Source organism: Sceloporus occidentalis, unplaced genomic scaffold (genome assembly GCF_023333645.1).
Source record: "Sceloporus occidentalis isolate IW3139 unplaced genomic scaffold, rSceOcc1.0.p SCAF_22, whole genome shotgun sequence".
NCBI lineage: Eukaryota > Metazoa > Chordata > Lepidosauria > Squamata > Phrynosomatidae > Sceloporus > Sceloporus occidentalis.
Window position 1 is genome coordinate 10303783 of NW_028317002.1, and position 26409 is coordinate 10330191.

The following is a 26409-nucleotide window of genomic DNA, read 5'->3' on the forward strand; positions in this document are numbered from 1 at the left end:
TCATCTACAGGTAAAATTAGAGAAATCACTAGACTAAAAATTAAATTCCGCTTCTTTCCTAAGCACTTTCCTGTGACCGATCAAATAACCTGCCCTGAGCTTGAGTATCCCAATTGCCCGTTAGGATATATGTATATTTGCTTATTATTGTAACATATTGCCCTACTTATTTGTGCATTTAACTGGGAAGCTATTGTTGAAAACCTATATATTGTCAACATTATATCCTGTGTCTATTTTTCTGCATTTATTATTATAACTTTCTTCATTCCTTTATTTTTTCCTGGTTCATTCTCTCTCCCTATAGAAATATAAATATATATATACATAGCTTTATCTGTGATACATTCCCTTATCTCTGCCTAGTTTGTTTTTATTCACAACCAAACAGAAGGATAGTGTTGAGTATTATAAACTTGCAATTTAGGTAAAGCTAGACACAACTAATTATATTTTAATTCCTTATCAATGCCTAGTTTATGCTTTAAATGCATGTTTAGTATACTTTAGAATAATCTAATTTAGATTAATTTATTTCTATTTTTTAATCTCATCTGTGTTTTTCTTTAGCTTCTCATTTGAAAATCGGTAATATTTTGGATTTATTTTAGGGAGCAGTAGTCTCATTAGTGTTTTTTCACTCATATTTCCATTTCTCTATCATAACAGAAATGCAGTTTGATCTTTATCTTTTTACTTTATCTTGTGATGTACTAGAGTTTTGTTTCCGTGTGTCTGTCATTGTGGGCCTTATTAGTGGTAACACAGGGAAATGTTTGGGGTTTTTTTCCTTATCATTTATTTTATTTTTATTTATTTTTCTTGAAACTGTATATTTTAGTTAATTTAAAAGGGAAGATAACTGATCATATCACACAGCATCAAACAGAAGCCATATTTTTGGTATACAGGTTACACACGTAAATTATTCAGCTGTTTTAAGATGCTTAATATTATGAGACGTGAAATTATTGATTTTACAATTTATTTGCTCTCTTTAAACAAGGTAAACAAAATATAATAACTCTATTTATTAAGCTTATGTACAGTAGCCTATTAATAATTTGGTAAAAAACATAGGGGAAAAATAAAGAGGCTAGTTCTCATTTGAGCTTTAAGTTTAAAAAAGTAGAGTGCCCTGGAAGCCAATAAGTATAAGTGCAGTATGAGTCCATATGAACTAGCCATGTTTGCTAGGTAGCAGGAAACCCAAATGTAATATAAATAACATACAGGAACTATTGTTATGTTGGCTTACAGTAACTCACAAAAACTAGAATTATCGTCTTTGAAAGTAAGTGTAACCCATGTGACTTAAAAGCGGAAGGAGGATGGCCACTTGTGTAGTAATATACTATTGTTACATGATCGATATTGGGAAGTCCACTCACTATTGGTCAAGTAGTAGTCTGTATGTATTATTTCAGGTAGATTTCACCATCCCATCAGAAGCAGGAGAAAAAGAAATAACAGGCTAGTGAATACAAGTAAATCACCCAAAATTATTCTGTTATAATTTCACATGCAGAATTAATGGCTAATTATATTTGAGTAGTAAGCAAAGAAAGTCTTCAAATGGACAAAGAGATTTGGTCCAAGCTTTCCATTGGGTATACAAGGTAGATAAAGTTACTTGGTTATTCCATTACATTATACAAGACTCTAGTTGACTTCCCTTTTAAATAGCAATTTCCATTTCATTATGGTTGGCTTCCATGTCTGCTCCTTTCTTTTTCACTTTTCCAATCGTTCTCCGCTGGTCTTCGAACGCTATGGTAGCTGAAGGCCTCTGATATATCACATTTGTTTGCCGGTAACACTGCATGCATGGTAACATTTAATGACGAACCCCCAAAAAGCTGCATAACTTCTTCTTCCCCTCTCCTCAAAATGGCAACAACGTATGAAAACAAAAAAAGGAATCGAGATGGTATATGACATTGCCTAATGTATCTAATTGGAAGAGAAAAAACAAAAACTGGTTATGGGATGTGATTACTAAAGAGTCATTGTCTTTTTCCCTCTATTCTGCACTCCAAATGTGGAGATTATTGTTTTCTTTTATTATTGCATTCCTGTCTCTGACATTTAAAGAAGGTAGGTATTCGTCTCCCTGTGCACGTTCACATCTGCAGATGAGCCTGTTGAAGTACAGTAGATATTTAATAATGTTAATTTTGTATTTCTTTATATTTGCTGCTTTACTTTTCAATTTCTTTCTGGCAAAAAAATCATTAAAAAAATGGGAAAAAAAATCTTGGTTTGTATAGCATTTACCAAGAATTTTACATCATGACCATCTTTCAGCATCAAAAATGTATATATACATATATACAAATTTCTCACGATCACACACACACATATATATATATATGTATATAAATAGGCATTTATCTTTAAACAGTTTTCAGAATGCATTTCTGTGTGTTATAGCCATTTTTTTTATTTTGTGTTTGTTTCCATGTAATGTACACCATCTATTTTTCATTGTGGTTTTGTTTTAAAACACAGATCTACTAATTAGGTTATTATTTAATATGGAAATAGCCCTCTGAACATCCAAATAGTTAAATCTTAAACCCTTTTGTGAACAAAACAGCAGATCTAAGTATCTTTTATTTTGATAAATATCTTTTTGACTAAACAATAGCCTGATGGAAAATATGAATCAATATCCAATGTAGTTAATAAAATCTGTTGTATATATATTTTTTATGTTTTATTTCAGATTTATTTATTTTCTGGTCACAAGGGTAAATCATCTCATCAGAATTTCCTTATTGCATTTTAATTGTCTTAAGTTTTATGTCTGTAGTTAACAAGTGAAATTTCTATGATATAATAATTTCTGAAACAGTCAGTGTTATGCCTTACAATAATTATAGCGTTACTGACTGGAAAAGGCAAGGCATATACAAAAATGGCCAAATATAATCTGCTAGAATAGGATTCAGTACACGGCAAATACGGGGTTGTGTGGTAACATTTGAGATATGATACTTTGCAAAATTATATCATAAAAGTTTAAAAAGAACATTGTAAATGTCAAAATGTTCAATGTAGAATATCTTTCGAAATTTCCAGGATTTAACTAAAATGTAGAGAGTAAAATAGTACATTGAGAGAAATAATTTCAAAGTCAAGAAATCACACACAATAATACATGGCAGGTAGATGTTGTCAATGTTTACAATGATTTAAAACTAGTTTCTCTGTTAATGGTCTTGCAAAATGTTCCCATAATTTTGTATTTTTGTTTAATCCTTGGTAACGTTCTACATATATTTTGTCAGCTACGTAAGCATGAGTGGAAGAGTGCACAATAATTATGCAATTTTCATAATAAAAACATTAATTCTAAATTCTTACAATTTTTCTAATTTTAATTTGAATATTTTTGGACACTTATAGAGCGACTGTGTGTTATAAAATTACATCAAACTTAACTCAGAATTAAGCTATATTTAGATTGCTTATTAGATGTGTTATGGTACTTCCAATACCATGCATAAACTAGCAGATGTGCCTGTCATTAAAATGAATGTAAGAGATCTAGGCCTGCAATCTATTGCCGCACAAATCAATGCTTTCTGTCTGTGATCTCAGCTTTACACATTTCTTATGGGATTCATATTCAACATGGCAAAAAAATTTAATTACCCCCGTTCAAAAGTCTACATACCCTCTTAATACATTTAAAGGAAAAATGGACAGGGAGCAGGGCGTGCCAAGACCTCGCTCCCGCGACCCGAAGGATTGGGGTCTTGACCCGGAGAACCGGAGAAGGAGTGCTCACCGGGCAATCTCTGGGTCAAAACCGGAGAGTTCCCAGGTATGCTAATGGTTAATTGCACATTAGCATATACTGCGAAATACCTCTTTCCTCTGTGCCTTGTTTGTCAATAAACCTGTGTTTCTCCCATAAGAACTATCAAAGCCCCATAAACATTGTTGCCTTTATTTATAACCTTTATTATATTATTTGCTCATTTTTTATGGCCTAGTAGATCATCGAGAAGTCATTCTTGTCCTTTTACAAAACATAATTAAAATTGGACAGCACTAGAAAAAGAACTGTTTTAAAAATGAATGTACTATTTAAAGCTCAAAGGATTAAAGAAAAGGTCAGTTTTGCTGTATTCTGGTGTTTTTAATTTATATTCTAATCTCAAAACTCTTGTTTCATGGAGTTGAACATTTTAAGATGCTTTTGGTTGTGTCCTATAATCTGAATGTTATAGTGGTTAGTAAGGTTAATCTTCTGTATCTGCATTTTTACTACCGGTGACCAGGGTGGCAGGAAAAGCTCAATGCCATGGCAATAACTCTTAAATATGATTAATCCATCCTTCTATAAAAACCATATTATTTATCCGGAGTAGATAATATTGTACCTAATATCCTATACTTTTTTTGTCATTAAAGCAGATATTACTGAAACCCAATCTGGCAATAAGTACAATAAGATTGCCAATCTTTGCAGGCTCAGACAGTTCTTAACTATGAATTGCCATGTTGTCCAAGCTCAGTACTCCAGGCTTATCTTAATAAAAAGTGAATGTAAGGAAACCATAGCAATACACTTAATTAATTTGGATAGAAAAGGGGTCCTTTTATTTGCAGTGAAACAAAATAATGTATAGAACATATAAATATTAAGTCTAAGTGATCATATTGTTTACATAAAGGGATTTAAAGGAGGTCATTGCTGTGGATTCAACCCACACATTATATATAATTTTTATTTTTGTACAGTAAGATTATAGTTTGTAGGAAAGTAGGTGATTTATTTGAAAATATCTGAATAACTGACTAAGTATTTTCTAAGGTAAGCCTCTTACTAGTAGCTAAGTTACTTGTGATAGCAACTCAGTCCAGCTAAACAGGAAACTTGGGGTGTCCATCGTAATAGGTCTTGACCGAACTAAACAAGTTGCTGCTCAAGTCAGTTTTGTTATATGGTTTCCAGTTAGGTTTAAATTAGTTGAACTTACTGGTATAAAACTGGTTAAAAATACTGAGAACTGAGGAAAAGGTATTCAGTTTTCAACACTATGGGGCATTTTCTATTGTGAACCTACAGTTATATTTAAGGAGTCTAAGTAGACAGTGAATGTTTTAATGTTAGACATACTTAAATGTTGAGAAGACCCTGGTGTAGACTGCTCAGCTGGCCATTATAATGCCATAGTAATGTTAATTTAAACTTTTTTACTTCAGCAGTTAATGTAATGGAAATTTCAGCTTTTTGTTTGCAAAGTATGTATATATTTTTTATTTTATTCAAATACGCAAGTCCTCCAACCTCCATTGTGAAGAACTCTTATGGTAAAAAGGCAAGTTTCCCTTAGTTTAGTTGATTACTTTGCCAGTGGTAGAGGTTGGTTCTGGCTTGGGTCAATCATTAACTAATTCACTAAAAAGAATTGCATTTGGGTAGTGAACATGAGGCAGCAGATGCATTGCCACTGTTAATCGTAATATATTGGTATATATGTGATCAGGAGATGCAATGCCCATATGTATAATTGGTGAGATAATATCTATGAACCTGTAGCAAGGGTGTCCAAGCAGGTACCACCACCTCACAAAATTCGCATGGTAACTTTAAACTAAGGTCACAGATACATAGAAAAGGGAAGATCCCGTCTCTTTAAAATATTAATTATAACACCAAGCTTGGCAACCTAATAGTTGTATTAATTGGCAAACATTGTTTACAGATATAATCAAAGGAGAGGTGATAATGTTATAGCATGGCAGAGTTGAGCGGAAATGAGGGATTAGAGCAATGTTTTGAAATACTGTACTATCTTGCTTATCTGGTCTGCTGTTGAGTTTGGCCATATCTCATGTATGTTCAGCACAACATGTTTCACATTCACATTTATCTTTACTTTTAATCATATATAACCCCTTATACAGATTGACCACCTTCTTCTAATCAGCCATCTGTTTACTGAGCCCTCACTGATGTCATCAAAACTAAGTTAATATTAGTAAAACGGCTGTAATATGACATCACAATATATTGATTGAAATGTATATAGACATTACTGTCACATCCTTAGCAACAGACATATATCACAAGTCTCCATACTGTCTAGGCGTCTTCAATGCTTTGTTATTGAACACCATATTCTGCTTAAGACATTTTTTTAGGATAGCTTACTTGACAAGAGCTTAGTGAACATTTTAGGAGACCATACTAGTATAGTTATAAGTTTGTTACTTTTTTTGTTTCTTAATGTCCATGCTTGTGTGATGTGGTAAAATAAGTCGCACTTGACGCAAACAACTGCTTGCCTGCTTTACCAGCCCAAGATCCTCATGTGAATCACCACAATAAATAGAATGACATTGGACTGAGTGCCAAACAATAGTAGGACACTTGCACTTAACCATCACTTGCAGACCTGAGATATTATTAAATTCCGTCAGGTTAACATTTGTTGTTTTCTTTTTTTACTTGTGAATTAAGTAAATTGAACCAGATACATCAGATCATATTGTATGCAGTATATTTGATAACTATGTTTTATCATTTATTGCAGTCCTTCAAAGTCCAGTTACTTGGGATATGGGCATATTTATACCCCAGACACCATGTATGTAAAAAATAAAATGAAACCCAGTAAGATGTAGAAGTACGGGCAGCACTGGTACAAGATGGGTGGAGCGTCGTTATAATAGTTACACCTTGTTGCTTCCAGTAAAACCCTAAATCCAGGCACATGCCCTCAGTCTTATAAACTGGCCAGCTTTTGTTACTATGTTTGTGACCTGGGAATTTGCCCAGAAGCATGGGCATGCTGAAGATTACCAGCCCTCCAGGTAGCATTTTAAACTCTGGCTGGGAACAGCAGCTCTGCCCAAGTCTACCCTCTTTCTGCCTAGATTAAGTCATTTCCAGTCATGGCTCCATTTCTTCCTGACTTCATTATAGCGAAAGTGATGAAGGTCAGTTTAACATGGACATTGAAGACTGTAATTGAAGGTGCTATACCAACTACTCAATGCTGAATTCAACACTTTTGTAGCTATATACAGCCTTAGAACCATTAGAACGAACCAGTCCTTCCCATAAAATCTTTAATCATAGAAATGTTTTTGCCTTGTTTCTAATTTTTGGGATTTCAGGAACACTCAATTGTCATGTGACACAAAAGCTGGCACTGATTAAGTTGAGCCTAGCAAATTATCATTATTATTATTATTATGCAACTGTTGCTGAAATTGCATGCAAAGCAGTGATATACCTGTACAGCCACAAACATATCCATATATAAAGTACACCAACTTCCAAGTACACCAACTTGGAAGTTTGTTAAAAGGAAAGTATTATTTAGAGATTCAAATAGAGCCATCGGATTCCTTTTCACTTTAAGCAGAACATACACATCTGTATAGTCTTTTTTCCCTTGCACATCTCATTGTAGTAAGATCTCAGCCTCCATAGACATAGATCTTTACAATTGCTCACAGTGACTGCATATGGCATTCTATACATGTCATACTGGTGCATCCTGTTAAAACCCCCTGTAATATAAGTAACCATATACATAATCCTTTTTATAAAGAAAATAATTTAACTCCGTTTTTTTAATATATATTATTACCGTGATATTGGGTTCAGTGTTTTTCATACATGGTATCAGTGTTCGCAAGTTGATTCAGATCTCAAAATGCCATTCACAGTATTCCTCTATAGATGCCTTAAAATTACATTCTGAATCTGTACATCTGTTTTCAGTTGGTATTTCAAGTGGTTTTTGATGTTTGAACAGTTTTACTGGCATTGTAACAATTGAGATTCAAAGATCATGACAGCTGGCAAACATGGTATGGAATGTCAGTGCATTGTCTCCATACGATGGGAACCATGGGGATGGCGTTCCAGAATCCAGTTGTGCAGTGTTACATATTTTTAGAGCAGCTTTAAACGTTAGATTTCAGTTCTTTTATGCAACATTGCTTTGTACACTGGTCACATTTTAATTAGAGAAAATCTTCCAAGCATGAATATGTCAGTTGTTTTTTTTTGTTTGTTAATTTTTGGATTTTAATGTAGGTTGCATGATCCATAATATTAGATTTCTAGACCCAAGTACATTTACTGAAACCATGGTTAAATCCCTAGAATTTTCAAATTCTGAATAGTTCAGGAAAATTTTAATAGAAATAGAAGCACAAGCATCACCCAAACCACATGATTGGCATCTCCAATAATTCTTATAATACAAGGCCAGGAAAAGTGGGTTTGTGTGTTTTTTTTCATTCTTTATTTTTTTTCTCTCTCTCTATCTCTCTTGCATTTTTGTGAATCTAATGATGCACTTATGTTGCCCCACTTTTCCCTTCTCTTCATACCTTACCTACTAAAGGAGGAAATGCCACTTTCTTGGTAAGTGGATGTTAACCAAGAGGGACTTAAATCAAATAAAAACAAATCACTATGTGACAAAGAACTGAGAACATAGAGTGCTGATGAAAGCTCAACAGTACTCTGCCGGAAAAAAGGAATTCAGACAAAATGAAATTTTAAAAAGTCAATTTAGTTTTTTTCAGTAACATTTGTGATTTTTTTGTTTAATTACTATTATTTTTTAATTATTATTTCTACTTTTCCCTGCTCCCCTCTCAATCTCTTCCAGTTTTTTGTGCTGTTTTGTCCAAGCGTCTCTCTCACTCCTCACTATTATTATAATTAATTTCCCTTCTTTGTTTATCCAACAATTTTTAACCCATGTATTTTTTGTAATCTACATTAATTATCTTTATTTCTTTTCATTTATGTGAGGCCTTACAATAATAGATATATATCTTTCCCCACCTGCTCTTTACAGTTATTTTCTGTTATCTATTTACTTTTTGTTGCGTTTTGCATGCAAACTTGCATGAGCTGCATTGTTGGGGTCAGAAGGCTAAGCAGAAAGAATAGTTTCAGTGTAGAACCTCTGTGTTAACGTGCCGTATGCAACCGTGAGTTTACCATTTGGAATCTTTCTTTGTTGGAATTATGCTAACACTTCTGTCCAACTTGTCTCTTTCCTCCGTTTCTTTATATGTTCCCCTTTCTGCAGGGGCTTAGTTCAGTATCTCCTTCTCCAAGGACTCAAGTGAAAGTGGAAACTTCCCCAAGTCATCACAAGGGCAACAGTCGGCATGATGTCAGAAGCCCAAGGTCTGTTTCATCGAGTAAAGGTGGCCGATGCTCATCCGATGATAAACGCAGGCGTCGCTCCAGGTCATCATCTGAGAGACGCCTTGGATGGTCCAGGGGTCGAAACAGAACGCAGAGGGCATCATCTGTGAACTCAGGAAGTCACACTGGCTACAGCAGTGATTCTGAAGGATCTGTATTGTCAGATGGAACAGGGGTTGAGAAGAACCATTGCTCATCAGCAAAAAAGTAAGGGGAATCATCCTGAACTAAACTAAACTGAACATATATTACATAGATGAAACTGAAGATGTGTTCACAGGAATACCAAGACAAGCATCCAGTATTACTATATGTATATAGTGCTGAATAATGCTAATATTATATTATTAATGCTAATAAGCAGTAATTTAAAATGTGTGTGTGTGTGGTAGCACATGGTAGCTCTCACATGCAACATAGCAGTACAAAAAATGTTAAACATACAGTATGTTGTATATAAGTGTGAAAATAAGTATTGCTATGTTACAGTTCCTTATTCAGTTCCCATACAATATAGTATGATTTAGCCTATGGTCAATGAGATAAATAAATTGATACTACCATATTTTTTATTACATAGGTTAAAAACAAGACACCATGGTAGACAAAACAGTTGTTCTGAGTCTTCAGCAAAGCGTCCTCGACTGAGCACAGGGAGACGGAAGAGCACAGGAAACAGAGGCAGCTCCTGGAGCTCAAGTCTATCAGTGTCTCGTTCAAGATCTCGCGATAAGCGGTCAGGAAGGAGCAGGTCTCGATCTGTCTCTCAGAAGAAGAGTCTCAACAGGTACATAATGAAGGACAAACAAAAGGTTTCTAGAACTCTTCATGATAAAGACTGTACTAAAAAGACACTATGTAAATTTAAATATTATTCTGTATGATTAGCATGATCTATATGATTAAGTGTTCTCGGAATTCAGTATATTTTTGAAGGTTGCATTAAAAAGTTAACTCCCGCAACAATAGCTTCTATGTATCCTCAAGCAAAGTATAATACTATATTATTAGGGCTTGGTTACCTGAAAATTTTAGTGAATTTTGTAAAAGAAGTAACTTCTGCACAGGTAATTGTCGTGAAGTATAAGGAGACGGTGTCACATTTGCTGCAGAAGAAGAAACATGAAGACAAGTATAGTAATTTACCCACACTGCATTGTGGGCTAGAGTGTGATGAGGAGCTTGTGGCCTACTCTGAATTAGAACGTGTGATAATTACTTAGTATGAACATGATTTAAAAAAAAATAACTTTAATTCTAACAATTCACTCCAAACTAAAAGCAAAATAGTATATTATCTTTAACTGCCGTGATGCTGTAAACCCCAGGGAAATGATTTGTTTGGCATTTGGGCGCAGGTGCTATACAAGTCATACATATGGGTCCCTGGGGTGGAGCAAGTGGAGAGCAGGGTGGGCCAATGCTACATTCCCCCCTTCCAGGAGGCTAAAGGTCTGCAGGATCCGGTCCAGGACTCCTATGTGGCCTGCATCAGGCACAGGTGCTGGGCATTAAAACCCCTGAAGCTTGATGATCAGAGAGACTGTTGGGGGAAAAGGAAGTTCCCCCTGTATTCCCTGGGCAAGGAGAGGGCCTGAAGACCATCCCTGAGCCAAGTGAGGCAATATCTGCCCGGACCTGTGTGTGCTGTCTGGGGGAGGTTTAGTATAGCTAGAGATGGCTCTGATTGGGAGCTAGGTTTATTTCTTTCTTTATGATTTTGTTTTTGGGGTGTTTCATTTGAGCAGTTGAAAATAAAGCACTGTTTGCTACAAGTCGGTGTTCCTGAGACTTATTGCCCTTAAGGACTGTGCTGAAGATCCCTAACTGTGACATTTATGGCCCTCACGCTAGATGCATACATGATTATAAAACATAATATTTGATAACATATATGAAAATAGAAATTAGTTTAAATTGTTTCATTTGTTTTGGAAAAATCAAATTCTCTCCACAGTATTTGTCATTGTGAACTGAACATATCAATATCTCTGGGTTTTTTCAATTTTTAGAGAGAAAGATAGTGATGCACGAGCACGACATAATGACACAGAAGCAGCCCGGCCCCGGCGCCGCTCCAGAAGTTACTCGCCTATCCGGAAAAGGAGAAGGGATTCTCCTAGCTTCATGGAACCTAGAAGAATTACAAGGTAACATAAAGACTAAATGATGGCAAACAACAATTCAAATTTTAAATATATGGTCCATTGAATCCAAGCAATATACCACATGAGAATAGCTATACTAACAGAGATCTAATAGATAGATTAAGTTAAGTATTTGAATGGATCTCTGTGCGGGAGTAGCTCAGTTTCAAGTTTATGTTGGGATCAAAGGCATTATAGTCTTTATGAAATCTGAGGAGTTTCTCTTTGCTACCAGTCCAGGTGACTAGGATATCATCTTTGTAGCGGAGATACATCAGTGGTTTGGTGTGGCAGGTGAAGATGTAGTCCTCCTCCAGTTTGGCCATGAACAGATTGGTATATTGTGGTCCCTTTTGTGTGCCTATTGCAGTCCCTATTCTTTGAAGATAAAAGTCCTGTCCAAATATTAAGTAGTTGTGGTTCAGTATAAACTGTATTAATTGTGTTATGGGTTCCATTCCTAGTTTCTCTTGCTCCGGGTAATTGAGGCAAGCTGCTACATCAATGGTAGCAAGAATGGTGCGATCAGGATGTGTGTCAATGTTGCAGCAGAAGTTCACTAGGCTGGGCGTCACCTGCTAACCACTACTGAATGTTCCCATAAATAACTTTAGAAAATATTTCGGTATTACAAAAAGTACTAGTAGTTTTTAATTGTTATTAACTTATTTAGAAACTTTTGTCCATATTTGGTGGTATTGATATTACATATGACAAATGGGATAACATATAAACATTCTATACCCCTGCTTTGATTTTGTAAATGATTATACATGTTTTTCTGTAATGTATATACAATGGGCTCAGCAATAATTACTAAATTCCAAGAACCCAAATTCATGTTGAAATGGAAGAATATGTACAAATTTATAATGGCTAATATGTCAGACATTCTACTTAGATTAAGGAAATTATATTTAAAACACAATGATAAGTTATTAATTCTAACCTATTGCTAAATTGCTAATTGTTGTTAATTAGGTTAGGCAGCACAAAAAGGTTAGGACTTTGGGACACACATTTGTTTATCTAATGCTGGCCCTGCCAGACACAGATTTCAGCTTCAATAAGCTAAATATTGAAACTGATATTTATCAATAATAAGTCAATGTGATTTATTGACAAACAAAAAGCACTATATAGCTAGTTTTAATTAATGATTGTAGCTGTTGTGGTGACAGTTCCCCTTTAATGGAAAAACACAATTAAGTACAGTATTTGCTCGATTATAAGACGAGGTTTTTATAATAATATAATATAATATATATATATATAATATTAAATACCCCTCGTCTTCTAATCGGGGTCGTCTTCTAATCAGACCTCAAATAGAGGTCTGATTATGAGACTAAGATCCCGATCCCCCGCACCGCTGCAGGGGACCTGGATCCTCCTGTCTCCCCCCCCCCGCCCCACTTACCGGTACTTCCTGCTGTATTGCCGGGGCAGTGGGTTGACGTCTACGCGATCTGCGTAGACAACGTCCGCTACAGCCGGAAGGAGGTGTGGCTAGCAGCGGGGGTTGTCTGCTTCCGTCGCGGATACCTTCCCCAACTGTCAGAGATCAGAGTGCGGCACCGGTGCGGGGAACTCTGATCTCTGACAACCGGGGAAGGTATGCGCGACGGACGCAGACAAACCCCCGCTGCCAACTCCACCTCCTTCTGGCTGCAGCGGAAGGAGACGTCAACCCGCTGCCCCGGCAATACAGCAGGAAATTGGAAGCACCGGTAAGTGTGTGTGTGTGTGTGTGTGTGTGTGTGTGTGTGCGTGTGTGTGTTAAATGGGGGCATAGGGCATTTCTGGAATACCTTATACCCCTATATGCCACTCTGGCACTTAGGGGGTTAAAAGGCATATTATGGGGCAGAGTGGCATATAGGGAGTTATAAGGCATTTCAGGAGACAGAGTGGCGTTAAGGGGGCATTTAATAGAGCTGGAGGCAGAGTGCTCTATACAATGCCTTTTAACTCGCTTAATGCCACTCTGCCTCCTGGAATGCCTTATACCTCCCTATATGCCACTCTGCCCCATAATATGCATTTTAACCCCCTAAATGCCAGAATGGGATATAGGGGTATAAGGCATTTCTGGAGGCAGCGTGGCACATAGGGGGTCAAACGGCATTCCATGGGGCACAGTGGCATATAGAGGGTTAAAAGGCATATCATGGGCCACAATGCCATATTGGTGTGGCAAGCCTGGGGGCAGATGTGCGTAACTGGGGGACAGGTTGGAAAATACAACGAAATAAAAACAAAAAAAATATTTTTCTCAATCATAGCTTTTATTTAAAAAAATTGTTTACATGAATTAACATTTACTGGTAAAACTTTTTTCCTTTAGGGTCGTCTTATATTCAGGCTTTTTCTTTTTTTCCTAAGTTAATATTCAGATAATCAGGGTCGTCTTATAATCGAGCAAATACGGTATTTAATGTGGGATGTGACAGCTCGTCAGCATTGCTAAGAACATGTTTACAGGAAAGGGCATTTTTTAATAACCATATACTATTATGAAGATGTGTTCCAAGAAAGTATCAGATACCGAGCCAGATTATCCATAGAGTAGTCCAGGCAAGTCTAGAGTGCAAGTTTTGTAGTGGAGCTGCAAGATCTGTTACTACCAAGTCTTTGCAGTTGCTGTGCCTACTTTGACCCATGCTCCTCAGTCTTCAGATTTGTTACCATATCCATTTTGAGCATATTACATCTATACATCTATTCACCAAGAAGGTGCTAACTTGACTTCAGTTGCATGGCCTCAGAAAGCAACTCATATATTCACTAATAAAACTGCGTGCAACCTTGAACTTACCATGCGCAAACACATATGTTGAATGTCAACTCTCAAAATTCAGTAAGGAAAAAAATAACTGAACAAACTTTAAAAAATATATATTTCAATTAAAAAGTAACCCCCTGTAGGGGGCGGTCATAATTTTTGTTCAGGTGTTTCTTCCCTATCGTCGTAAAGGCCTTGAACTGCAATATTGGATTTTCTTTGCATACGTTAGATTTGTGATTTTATTTCCCAGATAATACACACATTTTACTGAGAACTCTTTGTTTATGATATCAATTTGTGATATTCTATTCCATCTCAAGGTTCCTTGTGGAGATCATCTTGAAGTGAAGTGCATTACAGCAAGTTGTCATGGTAACCATGTTACTCCCACCGCTTCCTTTTCTGAAGGTTCATTGTCTCTTTAGACATGAGGTGTTTATCGGGAAATCTGTTCTCTTAAAGTCACTAACAATTCACAGGGCGACTGCTTCTATATAATCACTTCTAAAATGGGAAATTGATAACATTGTTTAGTATTACCTGTCATATTTGTGTTGCGCAGCTCTAACCAAACTTTAGATTCTTCTCCCAAAAAGCTGATGCACTCCATTGGCATGTTATATTATAGAGTTACCATTGGTCTTTAGCAAATTTATTTAGTGCCCGCCAGTAGAACTCTGACAAGGTGGCACTCCTAGAAAATTTACACTTTTTGCGTCCTTTAAAAACTTAATAGGTGGACTTCATTTGGAAAATTATTCCTTTACCACACAAAAAGTACAAAGAAACAGTGATATGAATCTTCTTGTTCATATTTGTTTTGTCTATATCACAAGTAAGCAAGTTATGTGAAATATATAGAATAACCTGGATTTTTAGTACCAACCATGAGAAGTCACACCTCTTAAGCAAAAATAAAAACTGTTTCCTAATTTGTAACAAAAAAACCCCAAAAACGAAGCTCAAGAAAATGGAAATGGAGTGGAATTATTTTATTCTTGGGATAAGAACTCTAATTCACGCTTTTCAATCCAATTTACTAACCACCTGCTTCTTGATTTTCAGCGTCTTTGTTGGATTTGGATACTGTGTGCACATTTGGCAAAAATAAACTGTAAATCACACTAGCGGCCAACACAAAATCTATATTAAAATGCACTTTACTAAATTTTACAGTTGTGCAATGATACTGTTTTATAGTATACCATTGAGTAGGAGACTGGCATAAGAAGTAAATAACCCAGGGTAGGGCAAAAGATTGGGCTTTATTCACCTAGGTATCCCACACCACCATAAAACAACAAACATTTGAAAAGGAACCTACCGTGTGAAAACACTGAAGCCCTGTGAGCTGTGTAGATTTATTGGTAAATCATTTTCCTAATAACCTAAGCAAGGGTTAGTAACTGAAAGATTTTGCTGAAATATTGTGATTTCAGTATTTTACCAAAGAGGGCTTGCTGCAGGGGCAAAGGGGAACTGCACATTTTATATTATCTCTGGGCCCTGAACCATCTTAAGGCTAATTTTCAAGGACAAAGCTCACAAAAATCAGCATTGTTATACTTGTTACTTTTTGTGACAACATGTATAACACTTATGCTTTCTACAGATCTTAAACTTGCCCAAAATATATACATTTCACCTTTGAAAACTTTGTATTAGAATAATATTTGCAAAATTTTAGCCAGTTTATATAAATATTATTATTCTTGAACAGAACTAACAACTCTCTGTCTTCACAGTAACCACTTAACCAAAAACTTAGAATAACAATAATTGATATTTTGTGAACTATAACTTGTTTATTTTTTCTCCTTTTCAGTGCCCGAAAACGCCCAATTCCTTATTATCGACCAAGTCCATCTTCTTCCAGCTCCTTAAGCAGCTACTCTCACAGTCGTAGTCGAAGTCGGAGCTACGACAGTTACAGCAGCTACAGTCGTAGTCGGACTCGGAGCCGCTCACCCAGTCACAGTAGAAGCCCTAGCTACAGGAGCAGTTCAGAGAGCGCTGGATTCTAAGCCTATGAGCATCAATTCAACCCTCTCACTAATCGTATTTGCTTCCTTAAGTAGATCGTGTTTTAGTTCAACAGATATCTGGGGGTTGAAATTTGAGATAACTTGCTACATGTACATAATTTGAAGATTCACAAAGATTAGTAACCATGGTATCACATCAGTGGAAGGGTATTCACATCCGTTAGGAACGGTTAAACAAACAACTTAAGTGTAAGATTTCGACTCTTCTGATCTTCAAATCTTTGAACCCACACCTGGCCAAAGCACAGAAGTTGTAGTCTATTCATCCCATGCAGCTAGGAGGAAGAAGCATATTTTATGATGTCAGAAACTCTCAAAGACTGTATTTTCCTAAGACATGTAATCAATATTTAAACAGTAAGATCTTAAGTGTGGCAGTAAAGCCACTTTGGCATATTTATGTATGTATTTATTTATTTATATATATTTATTTTTGGTGAGACCAAACATTCATGAAAATATCTTTCTAACCTGATGAAGTAAATGCTTCCTGATTGCATTAGAAATGCTTATACTGATATAGTCTGAGCAGATAACAATAAACACAATAGATTAATAACCTACAAAACACCACCACCAGTACACTTTAGTAAAATGACTGAGAATTTGATTAACATTTCTGGATTAAAGTAAGGATAAAGTAACGTTTAGTCCTGTTGGACTTTTGCTTTTGGCATATGGGGATTATTGGATGCAGAGATTGTGTCAATTCTTCTGTCATAAAGCTACATCTCCAACCTCTGTCCCTTGACCACAGACTAACAGAGGAAAATTGCAGATAATTGGTCTCCCAGAAACTATCCAGTTCTGTTTTCAAACATAAGAGTGTGCTATAGTACAGGGGTGTCCAAGTTTTTTCTGCAGTGGGCCACTTCATCAGAATTGTATACGTGCGAGGGCCGCACTCATTTTTCACTGAGAGAAACTATGGCTTTTAATAAAATATGCAGATTAAAATAAAGTAAATGACACAAAACCTTTACTTTTCCTCTCACTGATTTCTGGGATTTATGGGCCTACAAATTTAGGATTCTGTAAAATAGTTCTATTTATTTTAGGGATGCACTAAAATGAAAATTCTGGACCAAAACCTAAAATCCAGGGTTCACTTAGCCGAAACTGAAAGTGACCCCCCACACACTTTTAATAAAAGTAAGTTACACACCAAAATTGTACCAAAAAATATATATTATGATTGTTAACAGCAATCTCAGGCATTCCCAGATTCCAGCATGTACTGGTTGGCTGGGCATTGTATTTTTTGTCCAATTTTAGTGTGTAACCACGCCTTTATTAAAAGTAACACAACAATATGACTTGGCATGATAGGAGTGTGATTGCTAACAGCAAACACACTCTTTTTATACCCAGGCAACCAGTGAATGCTGGAACCTAGGCATGATGGGACTGTGATTGCTGTTAGCAGATTGCTGTTATCAATCACACTCCTATCATCCTAAGTCAGCCAGTACATGCTGGTACAGGGTGGCTGTAAGTGCAGACCCCATACTGCTGGCAGCATCAATACACCAGGGGGGGCTGCTAGCCAGGTTTAAGCATGTACTGGTTGACTTGGCATGATAGGAGTGTGATTGCTAACAACAAACACACTCTTTTTATACCCAGGCAACCAGTAAATGCTGGAACCTAGGCATGATGGGACTGTGATTGCTGTTAGCAGATTGCTGTTAGCTGTTAGCAATCACACTCCTATCATCCCAAGTCAGCCAATACGTGCTGGTACAGGGTGGCTGTAAGTGCAGACCCCATACTGCTGGCAGCATGTACTGGCTGACTTGGCATGATAGAAGTGTGATTGTTAAGAGCAATCATAGTCCCATCATGCCTAGGTTCCAGCACTTACACATCGATGCTATCACACACACACAAATTCATTCATTCACAGATTCATTCCCTCAATCAGGCATACTCATTCACACAACCTTCCCCACCCCCTTACCTTGCCGCTCACAGACTTCAGCAGGGGGTGCGGCCTCCCTCGTTCTCCCCACAGAGGAGGCAGTACTGGAGCAGAGAATAGACCCTCCCACAAGTAAGCAGCAGGGCTCTTGTGATCCTGGCTGCCGATCTCACGCGGGCCGCACCTCGAGCCGCATGTTGGACGCTCCTGCTATAGTACTATTCAATCCAACTTCATGGGGTAACATCCTACTAACCAAACAGTGTTTTCAAACTCCACTTAAATTGTTTCAATGGGCATCAGAACGGTGCTGCCCAGAGATGATTATACATTGTCTCAGCAAGGTAAATATGTCATTTACCCATATGCCTTACGTTAACTGTGCGATCAGCACTACAAAACAAGTATGTACTTTTTTTTTGCCATTATGAACAAAGCAAATCAGGTACATTTTCAAATGTTGAAAAGCCACTTCTGATTTTAGATTTTTCTGCATCTTCACAGGGTCCTCTTGCAGCAGTCCATTAGCTTTTCTAAAGCTATTTTTGGAAAACAGGTAAAATTAGACAGTTCAAGTTTTTTTGCAGTTACTAATAATATTAAATGTCAAACTGGTTATATTAGCAACTTAATTCTAATTCATTTAGAGCTGATTATAAAATAAATGCTCGCATTGAAATATGTAAACACATTCAGAAAGCATCTGCACAAGAGCCTTGTTCGGTTTTAATGTACTGAGCTTTTACAAAGAACATATTCAACCTGAAATTTTTTACTCATCGACAGCATGGGCCTTTATACTGTAAATTCAGCCCAGTTTGCTATAGAGCTTTGCATTTTTTGTAGGAAAAGTGTAAATGTGGAATGCATTTATTTAAGTGATATATTTATTTCTTGATCGCACGGTATCCCCTTTCACATAGATTAATTAGAATTTGCAGAAACAGCTAAAGAGATCCTCATTACGGTAAATGTTATAATACGTGAATACTATTTCCAAATGCAACAATTTTAATATTATATAATGCCCGGAAAATCACTTTAAAAACTATTATTTTCTTATGATTACGAAGAAGGATATAGGTCTCTGTAACAAAAATGGAAAAATATACCAAAAAGATTGTGTTTATATGGAGCTATATATTCACTTTTTAAAGGATGTTTGATTTTTTATTTAATTTATTTATTTAATATGATATTTAAGGTTTTTATTCATGTTTATATTTTCAATGTGCTTTCTGCATTTTTAAGGAGAAGTAAAAAATATCTACAACCAGCTATTGGTTTTAAAACTGCAAAATTAATACTGATCAATATTGGGACTTAAGCATGGCATAGAAAGAAACTCTTAAATGTTTATAGTTATAGCTAAAAAGAGGACATTTATTCAGATAATAATGAGCCATGGGCATAATTGAGGTTTATTCCCCATTAAAGTATTTGTTGATATTTTTATTGGCATTATTTCAAAGCCACAACGAACAAAGAGACTATGGATAGATTTGTTAAAACTCATGGCCACTTACGAACAATTGGGGAACATCATGAACCTCATAAAAACAGAAGTCCCTTTACCAAGGAAGTATGGCATGATATAACCAGTGACTGTTCAAGTGGATAATTTACCTTGGATGAAAATTAACTACCAAGAAACAAAATCAAGAAAACACTGTTTTCATGCGCTGCACTCTAGGGACATATTGTTTAATTATGGGGAGGGGGGGGGGTGAACGTTTTTGTGTTTATTTTGGTTGGGATAGAATGATGTATATGTTGTTTAGATACACCAAGATAATATTCCATTGTATAATATGTTGCAATGCCTGTTTTACCTTTTGTACTAGTCAATCTGTAAAGTTTATCAATAAGGTTGTGCAACTTAAAAACAAAAAAATATATAATTTTTTTTTTTTGCTTACGGTAATTTTTTGGTTAAATAACTACTACCTTTTTTCCCCATAACATTTCTCTATTAAGTAAGCAGGAATTTAAAGGTGTACTACTGTGGTTAAAAAAGCAAAAATACAATTTATTAAAAGTGATTCCTTATATATAAACACATGTATTTTTAGTTTTGTCAACGCAGTCCATGTAAAACCGAATGATGACCAAATGATCTCCAGTAATGGTTGTTATTGATTAATATGTATAGTTTCAGTTATTTCAAGTTTATCCACTTACCTTGTACTGGTAGTTGTCATAAAGTCCCAAACAGTCTGAATGTGGTGTAATATTGACATTTCCCATAAACATCTTCATGTTTTAATATGTTTGGCTATTTTTTTTTAATTGACAATAAAAACTGATTACAATAATGTTCAATGATGTTCAGCAAGCAAATATTAGTAACAATAAGATTTCATGATTAGTGGTTCCTATCCTTAACTTAATCTGGGTACTCTAGAAAACGAAAAAGCAAGCAGTAATCAGTATTAAAGCTCCTTTATTTTCAAGTAAGTGGTTAAAAGGTACAACACAGCACACGGCTATGGGTCCATCTTACATTACATCGCATGATACAGCAAGATTAACAGCATAGATGATGCATCATTGACAATGTGCATATTTTTGGTTAATTACCGTAAAACCACATGGTACATATAAACAATCAGAAAAATGCAAGCATTATGTCAGGGCAGCCCAAGTAACATGTGTTAATATACATAATCACCATCCCACAACAGTGGGTGGGACTGTGGCACCACCACAAACAAGCAGTGAAACCAGGTATCGCGGTACCTGTCTATTGCACCATGAGCCTAAAGAACAAACTTCTCCAGCTCACGCTCCTGCTTAACTCTGAGGATCTATTTCCTGAAAGAGGTGGGTTGGGTTTGGTATTTGACTTGAGGTGCCGCTTCCCCCAAATAAAATGCAAGGACGTTGTGCGGAGAGAATGAAAAGGATAGTGAGATGTACAGGGAGGGTCTGGAACAGATAAAAGAGGTGCGTCATTATGTTCATCTTTATAGTGTTAATCCTTCTGGTCCACAAAATCGTAAGTTTGCTCCAGGAGTTCAAATCTGTCTGTAATTTAGACAGCAACAGGGCAAAGTTCAGCTGATGTAATCGGGAGGACGTAATAGTACGTCCTGTGTCATGAAGGGGTTTAAATGCAATTTTCTTTAGTGGTGTGACAACCTACTACCAAGGGAAACATTTGTTAAAGGCCTCTTGAATCCTGCCCCTTATAAATTCTGACTGGCTTTGGAGAAAATTCCCTGCACAGCTGTCTGTGGCACTGCTTGACTTGTCCCTGCAAGAAACACACATTGGAATTTCTTCAGTTCCCCCTGTCGATAAGAGTTTCCTGAGTTTTGTCTTTTAAGCTTACGTTCTATAGATACACACAGTTCTGCCTAGAGCCATTTTGGAGGAAAAAAATCAGATCATGAGGGAGCTCATGAGTTTTAAGGGCTTGCGTGCACAATACAAGCAGGTCTAAATATTAGGTAAATACAACTTCAGATGAAAACATTACACTGTATCATGATGCAATAGCTTGCAAAACCACCTTTAGCAGCAATATCTTAAAGTAATTGTTTTCTGCATGACTTTATCAGTCTCTCACATTGTTGTGGAAGAAATTTGCCCCCCTCTTCTTTACAACTTTGCTTCAGTTATTTGAGGTTTGTGGGCATTTGTTTCTGCACAGCTTTCTTAAGGTCCCGGCACAGCAGTTTGCTTGGGGGTGAGATCTGGACTTTGGCTGGGCTATTGCAACATGTTGATTTTTTTCTTTTTCAGCCATTCTGTTGTAGATTTGCAAAAATACACTACTGGTCATGTACTAGTCGACTTTAATTATGTACAAATCAACTTTTGTTTAAATTCATGTTTTTAAGAAAGTTTAATTTTGTGATTATTAGTTATTTTAAACTAAACTTTATTTTTCAAATAGATTGGTTAGAGGCTGCTGGTGCAAAGGAAAAAAGACAAAAAAAATCACCTTTCAAATCTGGCAACTTTATATAGATACGATAGACTTGTCACTCTGCCAACAAGTTAAGTAAACATTTGAACTTTCTTTATAGTATTGCACCCAGCCAGTGGCGACTCTAGAAACAATATATAGGGGGGGCACACAAGATACCACAGTCAAACTGGGGGGGGGCATTAATAGTTTCCACCATTAAATCATACCACTGAAAAAACACACACACATATATATATGTATTGCCAAAAGTAATGTGCTATGGAATGATACTTTTGTTATTGGACAATACAATACTTGATCATTCAACATGGGAAGTCTGAAGCCACAATTTAGTAAGACTAATCCTTGAAATCCTTTAAACAACACAATACCTTAACTTTTGCACTAAATGATTTCAGGGCCTAATATTAGATTCTGCTGCTGATATATATATATATATATATATATATATATATATATATTAGCCCCTGCTGGCAACTGCCCCAGTTGCCAATATATATATTAATATTAGTCCCTGCTGCCGATATATATATATAAATATATATATAAATATTAGACCCTTCTGCCGATAGCAGGTATAGATCAACACATTAACACACAAACCCAGCTTTGCATGTATAGGTCAATTGAAATTCACTTGTGATCTCAGCACTGAATGTATATATCAAATAAACAGAATCAGACATACAAATCCTGTATTTGCAGGTATACAATAATAATATATGAAATCTAGCATTGCAGGTATAGATCAAATAAATACATGGAAACAGCATTGCAAGTATTAATCAACTGAACAAGACATACAAACCCTGTATTTGCAGGTATACATAAATAATGTATGGAAACATAGCATAGCAGATATGGATCTACAGAAGAACACACAAACCAGGCTTTGCCGGTACAGATCAATTGGAATTCACATAAAAACACGGCATTAAAGGTATATTTAAAACCCCCTAAATCACAGGGATAGATCACAGGTTGCACACCCAGAAAACACACATAAGATTTGCCATCTTTGTCCCATATACACCCTGCCTGTGCCATCCCCAAGGCTCAAACATCCTGCTAGTGCCATCTTTGCCCTTCCACAATTATACATCTATGATACACACAATCACATTAACTCATGCTCTCCCTTATTCAGACAATTCATCCACATATTAACTCATGCTCTCCCTCATTCAGACAATTCATCCACATATTAACTCATGCTCTCCCTCATTCAGACAATTCATCCACATATTAATTCATGCTCTCCCTCATTCAGAAAATTCATCCACATATTAACTCATGCTCTCCCTCATTCAGACAATTCATCCATTTTAAGAAACTACACCCCTTGGAGCTTCAAATGAGGGGCTACATGTATTTCAAGGACAAAAGTTGAGTGCACAAATAATGATGTAATATGTCGCTTTGGCTTGAAAATATGTTTTTTCTAACCATAGCGACATGTTCATTTGTGTCTTGCGCACTCCAGGTTTGTACTAGAAACACATGCAGCCCCTCATTTGATGCACCAAGGGATGTCGTTTTTGCAAATGTGTACTTTTTGTGCCATAATTTAACTTCCTACGTGAGCAGTAATGCCACGTCAAGGCTTCAACCCTAATTACTGATCATTCACACGCCTTTCATATCTCCATTCACTCACAGAAGCACACACCATTCTTTCCCCTTACAATCCCAAAGAAATGATGGTAAAGGGATGATATGGTTACTCACGTACCGCACAGGCTAAATGGCTGATTTTAATAATATTTGCAGTTCATCAGGATTTCAACAATTGCCTCCCTCTACCGTTGGCTAAATTTAACCCCATGATCAAAGGGATCATAGGATTAAAAATTAGTATTGGCCATTTTTAAAAAGAGAATGTGACTTTTTATAGCTATATGATCTCTGTGGTAACATTGGCTACCACAGTGATCATTTACCTAGAATACTTAAACTTTTTTTTTTTTTTAAAGTTTAACTACTTTATGTTTAAATAATTTAACTTGGGGGTCTCTAGGCAATTTTGATCTTTTTTTATCTGCCTTTAGAGACCCCCAAATCATTTTTTTTACATTTTTATTTTTTTAACGTAATATTTTGTATTATTTTTTTACATTCTATATACCGTTGGAAAGGTGAGGCGATTACCTTTCCAACTATATATGTTGGGGGTATGTAGCTGCTTAGATGCCTAAGATACAGGCATCTAAGCAGCATGCCCCCATACCTCTTTAACTGACAATTGTCAGTTGTTAATAAAGTTGCGCGGTGACGTCATCGCGTCATTGCGCGAGACGTCACCCGGGCAGATCGGGTGGCCCCGGTGATGCCCTTCAGTTTGAGGGGCAGATCGCCAGGGTAGGTGGTGATGGAGGTCCACAGACCTCCATCAAGGTAAGGTAGTGCTAGTGACGGCATGGTGCCGTCGTTAGCACCTGACTGGGACTGCTAGCGATGGCACCATGCCGTTGTTAGCAGTCAAGGGGTTGAAGTCCCATTGTGGGACTCTCCTGGGTGGTTACAAATTTGGCGGGGGGCAACAGGGGGGGCAAGGAATAACCTAGGGGGGGCAATTGTCCCCCCTTGCCCCCCTGTAGCGACGCCACTGCACCCAGCCTATGAGACAAGAGGTCATGATTAGAATACCGTAATTCATTAGACCGTGTAAAGATATTTTAGTTACTAATGGGCATAAAGATGGGGGTAAGAGTGACACAGGTGGGGGGAGTTTGTTAAAGTCTGTCTTCAGTTATTGTATGATCAAGCTTTATACCAGTGGGTGATCAGGAAAGAAAACAAGGAGTAAAGACAACACATATCTTAAAAAGACAAAACATTTTATCAATAGAATGGAGGTTGAATGTATCTTTTGATGTGTATTGGAGTGTCCATAACTTTCTTCCTTCCACAGAGCATGGACAATACAACTTTTCATCATTGGATAAATGGACACCTGTTTTTTCCCCATATTCTGTGTATTGCATGTAAAAAGTTTTGAAACAAATGTATGCTGCTGCCCCTGTATATCAATAATACTATAAATACTTATACTATAAACACTACATGAGGATCAATCTTAGCCTCAACACTGTAACTGTCACAGATTGTCTCAAACTTCAACTCTCACTAATCTGTAACTGTCAAGTTAAAATGGCATCAGCACACATATATAATGCTTGTCCCTTGTGAATGCTGAGTGAGAAAGAGTAAGGAAAAAACTCACAAGTTGGAGGAACTCTCCTCATTATCGGAGATTCATACAAATGCAAAAAAATTGGCAAATTTCATTAAAAATAAAGTCTTCGCAAACAGTCATTTACCCACGCCAAGCCAAGGGGTGGGCTGGGGGCAATTGCTTCCAATGCCACTCCAAAACTCTCAAAAAAGCGGAAGCGGGAACGTGGCAGGGTCACGTCATCTTGTGGAAGAAGCCTCTGGGAAGGCAAGGGGGTGAGCTGAAGGAGGGAGAGAGTGGGAGGATGAGGGAGTGAGAGAAAGGGTAAAGTAGGGAGAGAATGAGAGAGATGATAAGGGAGTTGGAGAGGGAGGAGGGAGGATGTATGCAACGATGTATGTTATAGTGAATGTGCATGTGTTAGCATGAGTGTTTATGTGTGTGTGTTAGCATGAGTGCATAAGTGTGTGTATTAACATGAGTGTGTATGTGCAAGTGGGGGGTGTATTAGCATGAGTGTGTATGTATGTGCATGTGTTAGCATGAGTGTGTGCAAGTGTGGGTGTTAGCATGAGTGTATATGTGTAAATATGTGTGTATTATACCAAGGGGTGTGTGGAAGGGGCTTTTTGGGGTATTTTGGTCAACTCAACTTTGATTTTTTAATATATTGTTAATACTAAATGTTGGACTATACATCTATAGGTATAGAAACAATGAAACATATGATTCCTAGAGCCCTTTTTATGCATTTTTACATAGCTAGGTTGCTAACAAACGCAAAAAAAGCTAAAGAAGAGGTTAACAGAAGATTCCACAGTTGTGTTGCTTAATAACGTCCACTAGACTTGAGTTCCCAGCAGACAAATCCATAGATAAACTTCCTACTACGCCTGCAATTTTTGTTATGCATACTAGGGCTGTCATGATAATGGGCACTTGGTTTGTCCATAATGTTAATTTAAAATACCCATATTGATTAAAATCGGATGTCAGCAGAGAGTTGATTCATATAATAATACTCCAATGTATACACGCAAGGCCTGTTAATTCCAAAAGATAAAAAAATAACTTAGCACTATTATTGACAAATTTGAGCAATATGATACTGCCATACACTGCAAAATATCAAGCACAACAATGCATGAATTCCTTTTCAATTTATCCATGCCATTTTCAATCTCGTATCTG

General features: G+C 36.6%; 1 pseudogene; it reads left to right on the forward strand.

Annotated features, from left to right (window-relative positions):
* LOC149301002 (uncharacterized) overlaps nucleotides 1-16164 on the forward strand; it is a 92142-nt pseudogene extending 75978 nt beyond the window's left edge.
* Nucleotides 16165-26409: the final 10245 nt, after the last annotated feature.